General features: G+C 43.3%; 1 protein-coding gene across 3 annotated transcripts in view; it reads left to right on the plus strand.

The window, feature by feature from the left end:
* The window catches only part of DCTD (dCMP deaminase), a 117,872-nt gene that overhangs the window by 1,421 nt on the left and 95,208 nt on the right, over window positions 1–21,243 (plus strand). For 2 of the 3 annotated variants that reach the window (XM_070460096.1, XM_070460097.1), the window contains exons 2-3: window positions 96–228; window positions 11,133–11,242. The gene's annotated coding sequence lies outside the window, so the exon portion shown is untranslated. The remainder of the gene's footprint in view (window positions 1–95; window positions 229–11,132; window positions 11,243–21,243) is intronic. The other variant, XM_070460098.1, reaches the window with a different exon arrangement.

Genomic DNA, 21,243 nt, shown 5'->3' on the forward strand with positions numbered 1-21,243 from the left:
GAGAGCTCAGAGGGTTGCACTCAGCAGCTACCCGAGGGCGCAGGAGGCAGGAAAGGTAGCCAGCCAAGATGAATTCGCTTTCTTTATCTTTCTAGGTCTTCCTCGTGTGCACCAGGAAGCCGGGCTTCACTGGTGACAAAGGGAAGCCCCCTTCCCCTTGCTCCGTTGTTCAGCCTCACTCCATTCATCAAGAAGTGATCCCACAGGGCAAGCCTCGCCCTGTTCCAGGTGAGATGGGCCATCCTAGTGTAAGCTTAAGGTTGTATTTCTGAATGCTGGGGAAAAGATAAGGCTAAAACCTATCTCTCACACTACTGAGTGAAGGAGAAGCTTTGTTTTGGAGTGCTCTAAATTGCCGCATTACCATGGTCAAAATTTGTGTCATGGTATACTATTAATAATAACATCGTTTGGCAACCCAGCCAAGCCATTCTTTAAACCTTGCTTCTGATATGCTTGCCTACCCTAAACAGTTAGAAAACATGTTTTATATTAAAATGTCTGCATCCTGCTACTAAAGAAAAAAGTGACACACTTTGCCATGGCCACAATTTAGTTTGTTTCACGGGGATAAACTACTGCATGGCACTTCTCAGTTAATTTCAAATTTGATAAACTTTCAGATAAGTCAGTATCCTTACCCAACTTCTAAAACCGATGAGGAATTCAAAATAGCACACAGCTGTCAATGGTTGTTTAGTGTCCCATAAATCTAAGACATCAGTGAAAGTGAAAGTCGCTCAGTCTAGTCTGACTCTTTGCCACCCCAGTGGACTGACTATACAGTCCATGGAATTCTCTAGGCCAGAATACTGGAGTGGATAGTAGTTCCCTTCTCCAGGGAATCTTCCCAACTCAGGGATTGAACTCAGGTCTCCCACACAAAAGCAGTTCAGATAATAGAAAGCAAAGTCCCTCCGCTGCAGGGTTTTTGTCGCGATCGCGTTTTCATTCTGCTGTTCTGAGTTCACTCAGTTTACATAGTACCACCCCTTCAGAGAATCCCTAGGGGTTAAGACGATGACATTTCATTTTGTTTATATTCACATCTGTAAAAATAAAATCAACATGAAGATTATCCACTATTTTATAGATGCTACATTTAGATTTCATTTGGCTCCAGTTCAGAAGGATGATGTTGTCTCTTGCCCCGGATCCCAGATTATTCTGGTTTTCTGGCCTTCAATTCCCTTGTCTCCCAGCTTTCCATGTTTCCGATACTGATGGTCGGTGGGGATGAGCTGCCATTAAACAAAGCTCCCATGTCAGATCCTGGGTGGCCGGAAATTGAGTGGTATCAAAAACGAGAGTGGAGAGTGAAAATTATTTCAACAGAGAATTAGTTATATCTGTCCAAATTGAAATATATGTTTTTAATCCAGTATATATACATATTTAGCAATCCTAGTTCTACGATATGTAAAATTATTTAGTCTTGGCTGCACTGGGTCTTCGTTGCTGCGCCAGGACTTTCTCCAGTTGCAGAGAGTAGGGGCTACTCTCTGCTGCTCTTCTCATTGTGGCGGCTTCTCTTGGTGCAGCGCAGGCAGGCCTCAGTAGTGATGGCACACAGGCTTAGTTGCCCCAAGGCATGTGGACTCCTCCCAGACCAGGGAGAGAACCTGGGCTCCTTATATTGGCAGGTGAATCTTCAACCACAGGGCCACCAGTGAGGTCCCTCAGGGCTACTACTTTACCTATGGATATTAAAGTTCCTCTAGATATGCAAAAATGTTCATTGTAGCATGCTTGATAATAATAAAGCTGAAAAAATCACCAGTGTCCGTCATTAAAGGACTAAGCAAATGAAATATTCATACTCAGCGGGCATTTAGAAAGCCTCGCGCAACAATGTGTTTGCTGATAAGGAAGGATGCCCAGGATTCTTTTTAATCCAGTATATATACGTGTACTGGAAAAAAAGTAAGGTGCAAAAGACACTTGCTTGTAAGGAATTCATTTACATTCTTTCTTACATAAGGTTCCATTCTCCGTTCACCATCTTTAGTTTGCATTTTTCCCCATTCCAACTTTATAATCCATGAAAAACAGCTTTTATTTTTTTTCTTGCTGACTTCATTGGAGATGGAGCCAGTCATAAAATTTAAAGAACACAGTCTTGTGTATGCTTCCTTAGTGTCAAGGGAGAGCATTCAGACAGTAAATTAAGAGAGTGGGGGCTGTCGCAAAGGAAGGTCTCATCAAGGCAGTATACATGACAAAAATGATTGGTTAGGCAAATGGATGGGGTTGAGATGCAAGGACCTGATTCCAAAATGGACCAGCCTGGCAGGGCCAGTGGGCTTACAGAAGGACATGGGTGCTGAAACTCCAGGCTGAATCTGGCGTGCGAGAACCCAAGACTGGCTGGAGCCGCCTAGTTAGGAGGGTGGCGTGATAGTATAGGTATGAGAGAGATAAAAGCCTGGATTAGAAATAAAGTGAGGAGGGCATGGAAAGGAATGATCCGGCAAGAATTTGCTCCTGATTAGATTAAGTGGTGACTAGACCAGAAGGAGGAACCTGGTCTGATTCCAAGATTTTAGGCCATCAGGAGAGACTCAAAGAGCTAAAATAAATGAGGAAGTCCAAAAGGGGATCTGATACGGGCTTTGATTTTTAGAAATTAGAGATACCCCAGCAGAAAGTTAAAGGTCAAGACTCAAAAGGTCAGGATTGTGAGTATATCATTGAATGTCACCCATCTGAAAATTCTGTAAAGGGCTAAGGATTTGGGACTGAATCTTGGGAAGGAAATATCCAAGTCTAATAGAATTAAATAACCCACCTGTAATCCTGTGTTTGGCCTAGAACTCTTCAGTAATTTGATATGATTTAGTTTATTTCTTTGTAAAATGTGGTCTCCATTTTCAAGGATATGTGTAAGAATTCATTACTAGCATGTAATACACCTCTGAATGAATTATTGTTATAACCTTTATCGTTAAGCTATTGAGTCAACTCACGTGTAGGACAAGAGGAACTGGTTTTTAATATTTTAATATCCCCTGTCTCTCCAGAAAGTCAGGGATTATATAAACCGGAACTTCTAAATAACAAACTTTTTTTCCCCTAGATCGAACTAGTGACTTTTTTGTTTTTGCTTTTCTGCATCTGAAGTGTTAAACAACATCTCTACCTCTATTAGTTACTATGAATAGGTAACCCTAATCCACAGTTCCTAAACGATAGTGTCTAGACAGTCCTTAAAAAGACAGGCATGTGAGGGACTTCCCAGGTGATCCAGTGCAGGAGGTGTGGGTTCAGTTGCTGGTCAGGAAGCCAGTAGTGCAGCCAAAAAAATAAAAATTTTAAAAAGACAAAAAAAAAAAAAAAGAGGCGGATGACCTTTTAAGAATTCTGAGTGCCAGACCAAACCAGAAAGCTCAGTTACCAAGCCACTTCCCTTCCACTTAATTACAATCCCAACACCTTAGGCAGCAACCATCATTCCAGTTCAGTAGTAAGCAGCCTCAGACAGGTTAGATTCTACCTGTTTCACTGCATATGGAGAGCCACAGTGAGCAAACCCCGTGATTGCTAAAAGGATAGGAAACATGTAATAGCTGTCTTATTAGTGCAGAGGAACAAAAGTTCAAATGCCATGTTTGTATGTGTGAGGCACTCAGAAGGGACCTCTTATATGCTCTGTGGGGTAGACTGTTAGAATAAATATCCATTTACATTCTTCCTTACATAATAATGTAAGTTTCCATTTTCCTTTTACCATCTTTAATTTGCATTTTCCCCCCATTCCAACTTTATAATCCATGAAAAACAGCTTTAAAAGATGGAATCCGGAAAAAAAAAAAAAAGATGAAATCTGGGACCCCTGCTTTCAATGCAGGGGGCTTAGGTTCGATCCTGGTTGGGGAACTGAGATCACAAGTGCTTGACAGCAGGGCCAATAAGTAAATAAAGAAATAAAAAATAAACGATGGGATTACAGTCCCTCATCCCTATCTTTTAAAACAATTTTACATCTCTTTTCCTATCCCTCAGATTTTCCACTAAAATCTTTCTTTTCTACTTATTATTGATCAGTCTCTCTTTCTCCTCTTCATCTTCTTTCTTCCTCTTAGTTCTTGATTTCCTGATGTTGACTCAATGCTGTAAATTTGGCTTTGAGAAATTAACTACAATATAATCTCCCAAATGCATTTGATTTGTGGATTTTCAAATTGAATAAAGAGGAAAAATGGTCTGTGTAATAAAGCATGTTCAAAGAAATAGGTTTTGGGGGACCAGGATGGGGAATACATGTAAATCCATGGCTAATTCATTTCAATGTATGACAAAAACCACTGCAATGTTGTACAGTAATTAGCCTCCAACTAATAAAAATAAATGGAAAAAAAAATAATAAATAAATAAAAAATAAATAAATAAAAAAAGAAAAACACACACACACACACAAAAAGAAATAGGTTTTGCCAATAAACATGGAAAGGTGCTCAGCATCATTAAGAACCAGTGAAATGAAAACGAAAACCACAATGAGAAATACGCATGCAGCTGCTGGTGGTGGTGGTTTAGTTGCTAAGTCGTGTCCGACTCTTGCGACCCCATGGAATGCAGCCCACCGGGCTCCTCGGTCCATGCGGCCACTACCTTGGCAAAAAACTTAAATGTAATAATATCAGGTGTTGGTAAGTGTGTGGAGCAACAGGAATTGTCATCAGTGATGGGTGGGAATGCAGACTGGTACAGACACATTTTGGCCATATCTAAGAAAATGGAGGATATCCACATCCTATGACCTACGGATTCCATTCCCAGGTGTAGCCCTAGAGAACTTCACACATACATGTGTTAGATCCATGTACCAGAATGTTTAGGGCTTATTATTTACAATAGCCCAAAAATGAAGCATGCAAATGTCTGATAAAGACTGTAGTGGATAAATACATCATGTGGTTTGTTTAAACAACACAATAGGGTGAAGATAAAAGGATCAACTATAGCTACACAAAAAAGAATTGATGCTGAAGCTAAGGCTCCTGTATTTTGGTCACCTGTTGTGAATAGCTGACTATTGGAAAAGTCCCTGACGCTGGGAAAGATTGAGGGCAGAAGGAAAAGAGGGCATCAGAGGATGAGATGGCTGGACGGCATCACTGATGCAGTGGACTTGAACTTGGGCAAACTCCAGGAGATGGAGAGGGACAGGGAGGCCTGGCGTGCTCCAGTCCATGGTGCTGCAAACAGACGGACCTGACTCGGTGACTGAACAATCACAACAAAAGAAGCAAGAAACAAAAGAATTTGTTCAGAAAGATTTCATTCATATAAAGACTTCCAGGGAAGTTCCTGTTTTTATGTCTTTAAATATGTGGAATCTTGTTATTACTGTTGTAATAGTGTTATGTTAATATTTAAACAATAAGAAATTGGAGCCGTTTACTTCTTGAGACATGTCCAAGACAGTTGGATTCTTTTTATTTTGAAAAACGTGAAAACTATAGAAAAATTGAGAGCATGATAAAATGAATACCTATGTAACTGTCTTCTAGATTCACCAGGAGATAGTAACATGCTGCCACATTACTTTTATGTCTCTGTCTATAGATAAAGATTATTTTTTATTCAACCATGAATAAAAGTAAAAATAAGGACATTCTCTGCTATAGCCATAGCATTATTATCAACCCCCCCTAGTTAAAATTGATATAATAAGGATTAGTTAACATACAGTCCATACCCAAATCTCCCTGATTACCCTAAAATGTCCTGTATAGCTATTTGGGGTTGTTTTTTTTTTTTTTTTTTTAAAGAAAAAAACAGGATGCAGTCAAGGACGTCGTGTAGCACTGAATTGTCCTGTCTCTTTCATTTCCTTTAATCTTGAACATCCTTCTGCTTTTTCTTTTTTTTAAGTTTTTTTTTTTTTTTTTGGATGTGGACCATTTTTAAAGACTTTATTGAATTTGTTACAACATGGTTTCTGTTGTTTATGTTCTGGGTTTTTGGCCCCAAGGCATGTGGGATCTTAGCTCAGGGATCAGGGGAATGGTTAAGACTAACCACTGGACTGCCAGGTTATTTATTCTTTTTTATTCATTAAAAATTCTTCCATGACAGTGACAAAGAGTTTTTATTCTTTAAAAATTCTTCCATGACAGTGACCAAGAGTCAAGGCTAACAGTTTTGCAGAATATCCCCCAGTCTGGTTTCTGATGACTTCTTCAAGATGAAAAGTTTTGTCATGAAAACACCACGGTTAGGTTCATACTTCCCACCTCATCACATCAGGAGACCTCTGACGTCCCCGTGTGTGACCCAGTCACCCAGGGTGGTGTCTGACAGGTGTATACATGATACTTGTGTAAAGGCCTCTTCTCGATAACTAGTAACCATCTGTGAGGTGATACTTGGAGACTACATGCATATCCTTTTCCCAAGCAAACCACTTACCCGCTGGATTTGGCATTTATCCAAGATCCACGCTTCAGTCAGTTCAGTTCGGTCACTCAGTCGTGTCCAACTCTGGAACCCCATGGACTGCGGCACGCCAGGCCTCCCTGTCCATCACCAACTCCAGGAGTTTACCCAAACTCATGTCCTTTGAGTCAGTGATGCCATCCAACCATCTCATCCTCTGTCATCCCTTCTCCTCCTGCCTTCAATCTTTCCCAGCATCAGGGTCTCTTCCAGTGGGTCAGTTCTTTGCATCAGGTGGCCAAAGTACTGGAGTTTCAGCTTCAACATCAATCCTTCCAATGAACACCCAGAACTGATCTCCTTTAGGATGGACTGGTTGGATCTCCTTGCAGTCCAAGGGACTCTCAAGAGTCTTCTCCAACACCACAGTTCAAAAGCATCAATTCTTCGGCTCTCAGCTTTCTTTTTTCCATGCTTATATACATCAGTTATTACACCGATGGTTCCAAAATGGGGTGTGTTTCCCTTCCATTTGTCAGCCAGCTTTTAAAATCTGGCTCTGTTTTCATTTTATTTTTTAAATGTTCACACTGGCTCTTTGTTGTGGTGCACAGGCTTTTCTCTAGTTGCAGAGCACAGGTTCTAGAGTGCTCGTTGTGGCAAATGGCCTCTCTAGTTGAGGGGTGAGTTGCCCCGACTTGGGCTTGAAACTGCATCCCCTGAATTGCAAGGCAGATTCTTAACCATTGGACCACCAAGAAAGTCCCTCAGCCAGCATTTTATGTGAAAACCTTTCCCTATCTCTTTTTGCCCTTATTATTGTCATTAGAAAATTTTTTTTGATCATTAGGGACCTATGGATTATTTTTTATTCTGTGTGTTATACTCCATTCCATCATGTTTATGCCAAAATAAATACAGCACTTGCTATTTTAGTCATTTTTAAGTGTACAGTTCAGTGGCCCTCAGAACATTCACACTGTTCTGCAACCATCACCACCGTCCATCTCCAGGACCCCCATCTTCCTCAGACTCTGTACCCATGTTCCCCTCCCCTGAGCTTCTGGCAACTACACCATCTTTTTTTTTTTAATGCTCAAATTGTCTTAGAGTTGGCCGAGGACGGGAGCGCCTGCGGTCTGTTTCCTGTGTCCTCTGACGTAGCTCCATCTTTCTTTGGGCACTTCCTTGTTTTCTGGCACAAGAAGACTTTCCAGGCTCCTTTCATCCTTTCTCAGCCCCAGCGCCCAACTCCGCTATTTCTCCAGGGACCCCACCCAGTTCCTTTTTGTGGGCAAGGAGCAGTATTTATAAACTGGCATTTGGGCACTTAGGTGAACTCATCGCTGTCGGAGAGCCACCCCAGCCCTCCTAGTAAACATATTTACATGCCTATCTCTTTCTCGGTCACAGGAGTTCCTTCACGTCACAGCCAGCATCACAGCATTCACTCCAGTCTCCTTTCCTTTCAGTGTTTGTTCACTCCCTTCTCGACCTGGGAGGAAACTGACTCTCCTGTCCTCACCGTATTTCTGGATGTAATCAACACCCAGGAGTGTAACCGACAAGGTTGCAGAGGCGCCTTCCCTGGTGGTCCCACCCCGCCCCAGGCGGCCCGCGTGCCTCGTGCCTGGCCCACCCCCTCCAGGTGTGGGGGCCGCCCCCTGAGGACCGCATTTTCGCGTTGCCCGTCTTCCTCCCCACGCAAGCACACACTTCTCTTACCCTCCTGGGCCTCCGATGCTCCCGGTCCCATCCCGGGGGTGGGGGCAGCTGCCCCTCTGTGTGGATGCCCGCATCGCACCCCTGCCCCCCAGGACTCTGACCCTCACGCCTGTAAGGGCAGCATTTCTCCCAGCTTCTGTGACTTGTTCACCTCTTGGTAACCTTGTTAAAAATGCAGACTACTGGGTCCCACCCCCAGAGGTTATGACTCAGTCGATTGACACGAGATGATGAAATCCACAACCTCAACAGCTGCTTCTGATGCAAGTGGTCTGAGTGACAATTTCAGAAATTCCGTTTTCATCTGGAATCATAGGATCAAAAGGTAGAGCGCATTTAATATTTTGACATGTATTGCTAAACCGTCTGTCTGAAAGGCTGTACCCAGGTGCAACTCCACCGGCCATGCGTAGCAGCAGCGCACTGTCCCCAAACTTTCAACAGAGCCCTAAATAGGAGGCGGCGCTTCCCAAACGCTGGGTGGGTGGATGGAGGTGGGGCGGAGGGAACTTCTTCCCTGGGACCCAGTTTCCTTATAAAATCAGGATCTTAGATTAAAATAAGTGTTTCCAAATGTAAATTCCAATTTGCAGGCTCAGGTCTATTGCATAAGACTGTCCTGGAGAAGCGGGTAGGGGAATCTGTGTTTAACAGTAATCCTGAGCTTCTCTTGAATAAGTTCCATCCAGTTTACTCCTTAGACTAAGTGAGTTTTGTAAGTATTGCTGTGATCGACTTTGCATGTTGTCTCCAGTTCTATAATATTTTGATTTCACCTGACTGTACAAGACCTTGTTTAATTATGAACCAATAGCCGTGAACTTTAGAAGAAAAAGTACGGGCAGTCTACAGAGCAGCTATAATGCTCAAATAAGATATATCTGAATGATAAATTCAAGACATGTCTTTTATATCTTTGCAAAAGCTAAATATTTCAGATATTTTTTTACATTTTTAAAGAAACTGCCAGTGCAGAGATTTAAAATATTCCTAAAATGTCAAGGTTGCATACTAATACCCATGTGCTGCTTTCTCATTGGGAATATTAAAGTGATGGACTGGTACATAATAAAATAAAAACTTCAGACCTGAAGGAAGATCAGACTTCAAATAAAAAAAAAATCAACTTTCTCAGCAAAAAGGAAATAAGTCCAGTGGAAAACAGTAATAATGATAAAAGAGGATTGAAAGTAGATATCATGACAGCATGCTAAAGGAATGATGTGTAATTTGGAGAAGTTATGGTTAAAGGGTTTGCTGCAGAGGAATGCATTGATTCATCTTGAACAAATATTAAACCACTGAAAATTTTCCATACTGAAGTGAATTTTTTTTTTGGTATTAGATTGATTTACGAACTGTATTTACAAAACGCTTAAAATTGGAAGTCGTCGGGTCACTCTTGGCTATTGGAGATTTTGGTCAAATAAATCTTCTGGTGTATACTTTTTTTAAAAAGTTAATTACTGAGCATGTACCATGAGCTGGGTTCTATCTTAAGCGCTTTTCTTCTATTAACTTCTTTTCTCTTCCATCAACCCTGTGAGCTATGTCCTTTCATAAATCCTCTTGAGAAGGGAGGAAGCTGAGACATAGATCACTTAACTGGTTTATCCACAGACAACACAGCTCTTAAGTGATGAAGCTGGAACTCACACCCAGGGGGCTGATCCCAGGACCCATGTTCTCCACCACATCACAGCAGAGTGGTGGTTAGCATGGACAGTTGTTATGAAGAGCACGTTGCTTCTTTATTTTCTGTCTTCATTCAAAATTGATTCATTATCAGCGGTGGTTTGGGTAGACCTGAGCCAGGTTTCTCATTGTCAGAGAAAAAAAAAAGAAGTTACAAATAAGCAAGGGGGAAATCTAGAGTGAACCCCATTGTTCTAAAATAGTATTGTAGGCGTCAGTATGAATTCATGTTCAGTTTAATATAGGCAGAGAGATGATAGGTAGATACAGATAATTAGAAATATGCATGTGGGACTTCTCTGGTGGCCCAGTGGTTAGGAATCTGCCTTGCAATGCAGGGTTTGATCCCTTTTTGGAAGCTAGGATGCCACATGCCGCAGAGCCGCTAAACGTGCGTGCCTTGACTACTGAAACCCACGTGCTCTGGAGCCTGGGCACCGCAACTCCCGAGCCTACACGTCACAACTAGGGAATCAAAATGCATCACGACGGAAGATTCTCCAACACAGCCAAGACCCGACACAGCCAAATAAATATTTACAAAAAAAAAAAAGAAGTATGCACGTATATCCTTGGGTTTATGCACACACATGTATTTCCTGGCTTGTCTCATCAGAGGACCTGGAAACAATGGCACCTCAGTGGTAAGAACTTGCTACTAAAGACGCAGTACTGAGGACCAGCATTTGCCGCTTGGTTTCCAACACCATGTTCCAATAAAAGCAACCAGGGATCCTTGAAGAGGCTGCTGCTTCTAGGGTTAGAGCAGGGAAAATACAAGAGGTGTCTGGATCACCTCGTAGGCCCAGAAAGTAAAGAAGTTCCCAAAAGGACTTCCCTGGTGGTCCAGTGGCTAAGCCTCCAGGCTTCCAGTTCAAGGGGCCCAAGTTCGGCCCCTGGTCAGGGAACTAGATCCTGCATGCTGCAACTAAGACCCAGCGCAGCCAAATAAATAACATAAATGTAAAAAAAGAGGTTCCCAAAGGGCAAAACAATGGGGTATATTAAAGCGTTGTGATTGTGTTCGCTTAGATTCTGTGTTTATCCACTTGGCATTCAGCCATCCCAGAGCCAGACAAATAGCCAAAATTGTTTCCATCTCCACTGTGATCCAACTTTTGTGGGGGGTGTGAAATTCATGCCACAACCCCCCCGCCCAGTCCCAAATGCATATCCCCGACCACGTCCTTTATTTAACTCACACACCAAGCCAGCATTTCCCCGGCTCTGTATCAGTCCAGGGCGGCATACCAGACAACCAGGGACAGCCCCTACGCTTTGAAGCCGGTGCTCGAATTAGTCAAGCCAACCCTAAACCTTGTCTTTCCCAGGGAAGCCCCAGTAAAGGTTGTGGCCTGCGGTCTCCCCACTCCTGCGTCTGCTCTGACCAAACCTCGTGCTTCTCCACGTGCTCCCGTGTACCCCCCTTCCTTCGGAAAAGGTGAGAAATTCTTTCAACGGCATTAACCTCTCCATGTTCACTGAGTCACCTTCGTAAGTGAGAATCCCACAGGTTCTAACAGTTGACATGATGAGAGGGTGTCTCTGTGTTCTGTAGACGGGCCTCTAGGTGCTCTCGGCCTGCTAACTGGGTTCACCCAACAGCAGTTCTGTCCAGGAGGCGTGCCCACTGCTGTGGTCCATGCGCTTCTGCTGTCTCTGCCTGATGCCGTGTCTGCCGCCACGGCCTTCTAACCCAGACTGTAAGAGGACCTCAAAGGCACACACCTCCACAGACGACCTCATTCATTCTTAGGTGCTGAAGTCTAGTCTGGCAGCTGCCCTGATTCCCCAGTTGGCACCTTACTTTGGACAGCTTGGTCCACTGGGCCAGACCTGGTTTCCCCCATTCAGTAAAGCTAGGTTCCAGGCAGTGACCCCAGGATATTTAGGATGAGGCAAAAAACTCTCCCACAAAAGGAACAAGGACAGGCTTCCTCCAATGAGACTGTGTCTGTCCAACCTACTCAACAGCCTTGAAGCCAACAGTGGGCCATCAGCTGCCCTGTTGGAGTCTCCCTTCCCCTGGCCTTCAGAGGATGCTTTATGGAGAGATCTCTAAATGTGCAGAGATCGCCATCGCCTCTTATAGGAGATTGGTTGGTCCACCTGCATGGGAGCAGGCTGAACCATTTGCTAACTTGAGATTTCTTCCAGATCTATGATTCCACCTTGATAGAAATTTAACACAGTGCGTGCAACATGGGCTAGTATTCTATGATTGCCATGAAATACATGTCCTATGGACAATTTTTAAATATTATATATGTCATATGTAACAGCGTTTACTGTATGATACAATCAAACCCCATGAAGTAATGTTTTTAGTACAAACAAGAATAATTAGAACTTTTAAAAACACTGGACAAAAATCTTTAAATAAGAACTATTTCTAAATACTTTTGCTTGCTTTTGCAGTTTATGTGGCCTGATTGTGACTTTCAAATATCCAGTATTCTTTCATTATTTTAAAATTTTATTTATTTTTATTTGGAGGATAATTGCTTTACAATATTGTGTTGGTTTGTGCCATACACCCACATGAATCAGCCATAGGAATACATATGTCCCCTCCGTCTTGAACCTCCCTCCCACCTCCCACCATGCTAGGTTGTCACAGAGCCCCGGGTTTGAGCTCCTTGCGTCATACGGCAAATTTCCCCTGGCTCTCTGCTTTTACATACGATAGTGTATATGTTTCAATGCTACTCTCTCAGTTCATCCCACCCTCTTCTTCCCGCCCCAACCCCTTGTCCGGAAGTCTGTTCTCTATGTCTGCATCTCCGCTGATGCCCTACAGATAGGTTCGTTCATCCGTACCACCTTTCCAGATTGCATGTATATGTGTTAATAAACAATATTTGCCTTGAATAGCTGTTTTGTGCTGGACACTGAACTGGCAGGTTAAAGACTCAGACAAATAGGCTTCTGGAGCCCAAATACAATAAATTATCTAAGATTTATAGAGGAGGTGCACATAAAGCCTATTTAAATATGTAATGCAACACATCTGTGCCCAATCCTTGGCTAAAAGTTTTTGTTTGTTCTTAAAAGTTCAGGATGATGTAGAGGAAATAAAGTCCAACCGTTCAGACAGCCAAATAGCAGATGAAACAGATGGACTCTGAGCTGCCATAAAGCCTAGAAAATCCTCCTGCTCTTCTGGCTCTTATATTGTAACTGGCATGAAAACTCCATTTTTCTGCCATTGTGATTGTAAGTTGCACAGCCTTCTGTTTTTTTCTCTCTTATATATTGACCCTTCAAAGTTTATATCATGGATAATAGAATGATAATTTATAAAGAATTTACTTGAAAATAAATATGAGAGATTGAGCTCCATAACACTAATTTGGGCTCCATGCCCAGAGAAGTCTCATATTGAGAATTTCTTGACTTAAATATACTCACTGGAGCCACCTATTAGCTAAATCCCTTGGTGGATTTCCATTTAACTCTGTGAAGGCAGAAAAATGTATCACAGGGCCAGTATTGATTATCATTGAACGTAGAAAGGTTGTATGTACTACAGTGGCTTTCTATGTGAATGTACACAACGTAACATACATGTGTGTTTGCAAACACATAGCTAGAAGTCGTGGTCATCCAACCACTGTTGGCTTCTGAGCCATCTGGCTGGTCTTTGGTTTTTGAGTTAAATAGCTACAAAGTTCACGCCTATGTTTTGCTCTGGTTTCTCAATGCAAAATTTAAAAAAAAGTGTGTTGACAAGTGACAGCAAAACATGTGTCGAGAAAGGGGGCTTTTCGTTTCAGCAGAGAGCACTCTTGGCCTCTTTTGAAAAGTCCAAGGTGCAAGCTGAGAGACTCTCCTTACAAATGGGTGAAGCAGTCTTCCACCTATTTGATTAAGCCCTGTTCTTGGCTCTGTGCAAGCATTCCTGGGGTGTGAATGCCTTTGCTACTCTGGCGTCAGTAAAAATCAGACACTCCCCTGGCTGACAGTATCCAGGAAGGGGTGGGCGAGCAGGACCATACAGGTGCAGCTAAACACACCTGCTGTGGAACTGGAAAGAGGGCACTTCCCTGGTGGTCACTGGTTAGGACTCGGCGTGTCCTTTGCAGGGGGCATAGGTTGGACTCCTGGTGGGGGAACTAAGATCGTGCTTGCTGTGTGACACGGCCAGAAAAAAGATCTGTAAAGGAAAAAACACTGTCACTCACAGGTGGAGTGACACTGTTCATCTCTGCATCCTGCCGTGTGGAAAGACGACGGGAGAGTCTGACTGCTATTTCTGAATCTGCTGTTTCCTCCCAGCTTACTTCTTTCTTTTTCAGTGAAGGTGGAGATAACAGACATGTAAATAAATGTGGAGACGTGTGTGTATTCCTTCCTCCCAGTTTTTTTCTGTGTGTGTGCTCGGTCACTCACTCATGTCTGACTCTTTGCAACCCTCTGGACTGTGTAACCCACCAGGCTCCTCTGTCCATGGGATTCTCCAGGCATGATACTGGAGTGGGTAGCAATTTCCTTCTCCAGGGGATCTTCCCCACCCAGGGATCGAACCCACGTCTCTTACATCTCTTGCATTGGCAGGAGGGTTCTTTACCACTAGTGCCACCTGGGAAACCCCTTTGAATATGTATGTATGTGTGTATGCATATATGTGTATATATATATAGGAGATAGTTGGATAGCATCACCAACTCAATGGACATGAATTTGAGCAAATTCCAGGAGATAGTTGGAGAAGGAAATGGCCACCCACTCCTGTATTCTTGCCTGGAGAATCCCATGGACAGAGGAGCCTGACCGGGCCATGGTGCATGGGGTCCCAGAGAGTCGGACACGACTGAAGCGACTAAGCACGCATGTGCACACAGGAAATAGTGAAGGACAGAGGAACCCGGCATTCTGCAGTCTGTGGGGCTGCAAAGAGTGAGACATGACTTAGCAACAACATATATATTTATACACAGACACACAGACACACACACACATATATATACCACAACTTCTTTCTCTGTTCATCTGTCACTGGACACTTAAACAGATAGTGCTGCAATGAACATGGGGTACAGATATCTCTTCAGCATAATGTCTTCATTTTTTCAGATATATCCTGAGATGTGGAATTGCTGAATTATGTGGTACTTCTATTTTGAACGTTTTAAAGAGACTGTACTATTTTCCATACTGACTGCACCATTTTCCAGCCTTTCCAACAGGACATAAGGGTTACAAGTTCTCTTCATCCTCACCAGCATCTGCTATCTCTTGGCTTCTTGGTGATGGCAGTTCTAACAAGCACGAGGTTAGAGATCTCACTGTGGTTTTGATCTCCTCATATCTTATCCACATTAACCTGTAGAACTGAGGATAATAATTCGGGTGCACGCATCCCTCATTCATCCTACTACTGCTACTGCTAAGTCACTTCAGTCGTGTCCAACTCTGTGCGACCCCATCCCTGGAATTCTCCAGGCAAGAACACTGGAGTGGGTTGCCATTTCCTTCTCCCCTCATTCATCCTAGGCCTATTTAAAAAACCTCAGGGACACCACAGCCCTGCATCACTGTTGCAAATGGTCACGGATCAGAGGCACTCCTTGGAAAGTGTCAGGAACCCATGACTCAAGTCCGTGGCAGTCAAATGCTTTCCTGGGGAGCCTTGCATAAATATTCCTAAGACCTCTTCCGCAAATGTTACGTGAATTGGTATGTGAAATCCTGCATAGTAAAGAAAAGGAAATGGAACCTCATTTCAATCTCCTTCTTGGGGCAGTTCAAGGTCCACAGACCCCCAAGGGTAGGCCTTCAGCAGATAAAGGAGTGAGACTTGGTGGGGGAAGGGAGGTCTCTGTGAGGGCTGAAACTTTGCAGCTTTTCCCCAAGAAATCAACAGAGCTTTGCTGAAGGATGGATCGCCAGCCAGTGAGTGCAGAAGGAGACCGGGAACTGAATCTTCTGTGTGCACACGGAGGAAGGAAGATTCATGGAAAGTGATCCAGTAGTCAGCACTTCAGTTCAGTTGCTCAGTCATGTCCAATTCTTTGCGACCCCATGGACTGCAGCACGCCAGGCTTCTCTGTCCTTCCCCATCTCCCAGAGTTTGCTCAAACTCGTCCATCGGGTCAGTGATGTCATCCAACCATCTAACCCTCTGTTGTCCCCTTCTCCTCCTGCCTTCAATCTTTCCCAGCATCAGGGTCTTTTCTAGTGAATCAGCTTTTTGCATCAAGTGGCCAAAGTATTGGAGCTTCAGCTTCAGCTTCAGTCCTTCCAATGAATATTCAAGACTGATTTCCTTTAGGATTGACTGGTTTGGTCTTCTTATAGTCCAAGGGACTCTCAAGAGTCTTCTCCAACACCACAGTTCAAAAGCATAAATTTTTCGCTGCTCAGCTTTCTTTATAGTCCAACTCTCACATCCATATATGGCTATTGGGAAAATCATAGCTTTGACTCTACAGACCTTCTTTGGCAAAGTAATGTCTCTGCTTTTTAATATGCTACTTAGGTTGGTCATAGCTTTTCTTCTAAGGGGCCAGTGTCTTTTAATTTCATGGCTGCAGTCACCATCTGCAGTGATTTTGGAGCCCAGATATGTCACTGTTTCTATTGTTTCCCCATCTATTTGCCATGAATGATGGGACCAGATGTCATGAACTTCATTTTTTGAACATGAGTTTTAAACCAGCATTTTCACTCTCCTCTTTCACTCTCATTCAGAGGCTTTTTAGTTCCACTTTCTGGCATAAAAGTGGTGTTATCTGAATATATGAAGTTGTTGATATTTCTCCCTGCAATCTTGATTCCAGCTTGAGCTTCATCCAACCTAGCATTTTGCATGATGTACTCTGCATCTAAGTTAAATAAGCAAAGTGACAATATACAGCCTTAACATACTCCTTTCCCAATTTTGAACCAGTCTGTCCGGTTCTAACTGTTGCTTCTTGACCTGCATACAAATTTCTCAGGAGGCAGGTAAGGTAGTCTGGTATTCCCATCTCTTAAAGAATTTTCCACAGTTTTTTTGTGATCCACACAGTCAAAGGCTTTGGCGTAGTCAAAGAAGCAGAGGTAGATGATTCTGGAATTCTCTTACTTTTTCGATGATCCAACGGATGTTGGCAATTTGATCTCTGATTCCTCTGCCTTTTCTAAATCCAGCTTGAACATCTGGAAGTTCTCAGTTTTCGAACTTTGAAGCCTAGCTTGGAGAATTTTGAGCATTACTTTGCTAGTGTGTGAGATGAGTGGAATTGTGTGGTAGTTTGAACATTCTTTGGCATTGCCTCTTTTGGGGATTGGAATGAAAACTGACCTTTTCCAGTCCTGTGGAAGGACTGTGTCCAAGGGCAAAGGAGAAGCCCCAATAAGATGGTAGGAGGGTGAAATCATGTTTAGAACCAAATTCCATACCCACCAGAAGTGCTTGGAAGGCTCACACAAAAACTTGTGTGCACTCGGACCCAGGAACCCCAGAAGAGACTGAGCCAGACCTGCCTTTGAGCATCTGGGTGTCTCCTGCGGAGGCGCAGGGCAGCAGTTGCCTGCCTCACCGACAGGAGCTCTGACTGCAGTAGACCTCAGAGGCTCCATGTGTGGCATAAAACCTCTTGGAGGAGGTTGGCATTATTTCCACCATAAAGCCACTGAGCAAATGAGCCAGAGTAGAATTATACGAAGAAGTTCTCACACTGATGGGAAAGTTCCAGGGCCCACAACAGATTTCCCAACCTGGAGATCTGGCAGACGGACTGAGAACCCCCAGGGAATCTGACTCTGGAGGCCAGTGGGACTTGATGGCAGAACTTCCACAGGACTGGGGAAACAGACTCTTGGAGGGCACAAACAAAACCTTGTGTGCACGGGGACCCAGGAGAAAGGAGCCGTGACCTCACAATAGACTGAGCTGGACATGCCCATGAGTGTCCAGGAGTCTCCGATGGAGGCGTGGGTCAGCAGTAGCCTGCCTCGGGGTCAGGAGCACTGAATACAACAGTCCTGGATCCGCTGGCATAAGTCCTTTTGAAAGTGGTTGCCATTACCCCTTCCATAGTGAGGCCTCAGGTGATGAAAAGATGTCCTTTTCATCATAGAGGACAGGGATGCAAAAGTAGGAAGTCAAGAGATACCTGGAATAACATGCAGCTTTGGCCTTGGAGTACAAAATGAAGCAGGGCAAAGACTACCAGGTTCCTCAGGGAACACAGCCCCACACATCAACAGAAATTTGGATTAAAGATTTACTGAGCATGGCTCTGCCCACTGGAGCAAGACCCAGGTTCTCCCACAGCCAGTCCCTCCCATCAGGAAGCTTCTACAAGCCTCTTATCCTCATCCATCAGAGGGCAGACAGAATGAAAACCACAATCACAGATAAGCAACCAAACTGATCACATGGATCACAGCCTTGTCTAACTCTATCAATCGATGGGCCATGCTGAGTAGGGCCACCCAAGATGGATGGGTCATGGTGGAGAGTTCTGACAAAATGTGGTCCACTGGAGAAGGGAATGGCAAACCACTTCAGTATTCTTGCCTTTAGAACCTCATGAACAGTATGAAAAGGCAAAATGATACGACGCTGAGAGATGAACTCCCCGGGTTGGCAGGTGCCCAATATGCTACTGGAGAAGAATGGAGAAATGACTCCAGAAAGAATGAAGAGGCTGGAGGTGGTGCTGGTTTAGTTGCTCAGTCACGTCCGACTCTTGTGGCCCCATGGACTATAGCCTGCCAGGTTCCTCTGTCTGTGGGATTCTCTAGGCAACAATACTGGAGTGGGTTACCATTTCCTTCTCCAGGGAATCTTCCCGACCCAGGAATCGAACCCAGGTCTCCTGCATTGCAGGCAGATTCTTTACTGACTGAGCTACCAGGGAAGCCCATGAAGAGGCGGAGCCAAAGTGAACACAACACCCAGTTGTGAATGTGACCAGTGATGGAAGTAAAGAACAGTATTGCATAGGAACCTGAAATGTCAGGTCCACTAATCAAGGTAAATTAGCAGTGGTCAGACAGGAGATGGCAAGAGTGAACATCCACATTTTAGGAATCAGTGAACTAAAATGGACCAAACTTAATTCAGATGACCGTTATGTCTACTACTGTGGACAAGAATCCCTTAGAAGAAATGGAGTAGCCCTTATAGTCAACAAAAAGAGTCCAAAGTGCAGGACTTGGTTGCAGCCTCAAAAACGACGGAATGATCATCGCTTGTTTCCAAGGCAAACCATTCAGTATCACAGTATTCCAAGTCTATGCCCCAACCACTAATGCTGAAGAAGCTTAAGTTGGACGGTTTTATGAAGACAAGACCTTCTAGAACTAACACCAAAAAAAAAAAAAAAAAAAGATGTCCTTTTCATTATAGAGGACTGGAATGCAGAAGTAGGAAGTCAAGAGATACTGGAGTAACAAGCAAATTTAGCTTTGGAGTATAAAATGAAGCAGGGCAAAGGCTACCAGAGTTTTACCAAGAGAACATACTGGTTATAGTAAACACCCTCTTCCAACAACACGAGATGACTCTACACATGGATATCACCAAGTGGTCAGTACCAAAATCAGATTGATTATATTCTTTGCAGCCCAAAATGGAGAGGCTCTATACAGTCAGCAAAAACAAGACCAGGAGCTGACTGTGGTTCAGATCATGAACTCCTTATTGCCAAATTCAGACTTAAATTGAATAAAGTAGGGAAAACCACTAGACCATTCAGATATGACTTAAATCAAATCCCTTACGATTACAGTGGAAGTGACAAATAGATTCAAGGGATTTGATCTGATAGAGTACCTGAAGAACTATGCACAGAGGATCATAACATTGTACAGGAGGTAGTGATCAAAACTATCCTGAAGAAAAAGAAATGCAAAAAGGCAAAATGGTTGTCTGAGGAGGCCTTACAAATAGCTGAGAAAAAAAGAGAAGCAAAAGGCAAAGGAGAAAAGGAAAGATATACCCATCTGAATGCAGAGTTCCAAAGAATAGCAAGGAGAGATAAGAAAGTTTTCCAATGCAAAGAAATAGAGGAAAACAATAGAATGGGAGAGACTAGAGATCTCTTCAAGAAAATTAGAGATACCAAGGGAGAATTTCATGCAAAGATGGGCACAATAAAGGACAGAAATGGTATGGACCTAACAGAAGCAGAAGATATTAAGAAGAGGTGGCAAGAATCCACAGAAGAACTATACAAAAAAGATCTTAATGACCCAGATAACCATGATGGTGTGATCACTCACCTAGAGCCAGACATCCTGGAATACAAAGTCAAGTGGGCCTTAGGAAGCATCACTAGGAACAAAGCTAGTGGAGGTGATGGAATTCCAGTTGAGCTATTTCAATTCCTAAAAGATGATGCTGTGAAAGTGCTGCACTCAATATGCCAACAAATTTGGAAAACTCAGCAGTCATTGCTTAGGTAAATGGGGGAAAAAAAGAGATAGAGGTGGGGGACTTTCCTGGCAGTTCAGTGGTTAAGACTTCCCCCTTCCAATGCAGAGGGTACAGGTTCTATCCCCAATGTGGGAACTAAGATCCTACATGCCACATGGTGTAGTAAAAAAAAAAAAGGGTGGGGGGAGAAAAGATGTATCTCTGTTATGTTTTCTATCTTCTTTTCAGGATTTATCCAAATCTTCATTAACGTATTACAAGAACATTTTGTTTTTCTTTCTACTTTACTTTCTTGAAACTTTTAAGCTACTTTGGTATCATTCTCTAGCATGGGCAGATTTTTTTTTTTTTTGAAGTGTTTCTTTAGGGACCATTAAATATAGTTTTTAATCTGTTTCACTTGATTTTTATTTTAGTAATACCCAGAGGAATATTCATATATGAATCAGCCTGAAATAATGGAGCTTGGAATAATTGTATTTTGGGGAAATAGGTCAGTTCACAGCTGCCACTAAAAAGGTAGCATCTTGCAGCAGTGGTTCTTTCTGAATATGGATCATCAAAGCTGCCGCTCAGTCACCCATTCCATGTGTTTTAAGCTTGATATTAATGGTTAGAAATGTACAAATGTAGTAGTTCTGGGCGGAGGAGGGGGCAAATTTTTGAACAAAATGAGTTTAGGTTAAAATTTATAGGGCGTTCGGGACCCAGATTTCAGCTGTAAGACTACTCCAGCACACTTCGCCTGATTTGAGAACGTTCGTACAGGTTCTTACCCACTTCTGAACCCTTGGCGGGGAACATTCAGGCACACGAATCCAGGGTTTGTACACTAACGCCTCCCCTTCCAGCCCCCCAGGTTTTACCTGCGACACCAGAGAGGTCATGAGATGATGATGCCACCTGGTGGTCAGTAGGGGTAACTAACATTGACCCCCAAACTCTTCTATCCTGTTCAGTTCCAGTTCTGCTCTGCGCAGTAAATATTTGTTGAATTTACATGAGGGCTGGGGATTGTGATAATCCCTAGGGGACATATCTACCCCTGTCTACTTTTCTTCCTTTCTTCT

The sequence above is a fragment of the Odocoileus virginianus genome, chromosome 32 (assembly GCF_023699985.2).
Source record: "Odocoileus virginianus isolate 20LAN1187 ecotype Illinois chromosome 32, Ovbor_1.2, whole genome shotgun sequence".
NCBI lineage: Eukaryota > Metazoa > Chordata > Mammalia > Artiodactyla > Cervidae > Odocoileus > Odocoileus virginianus.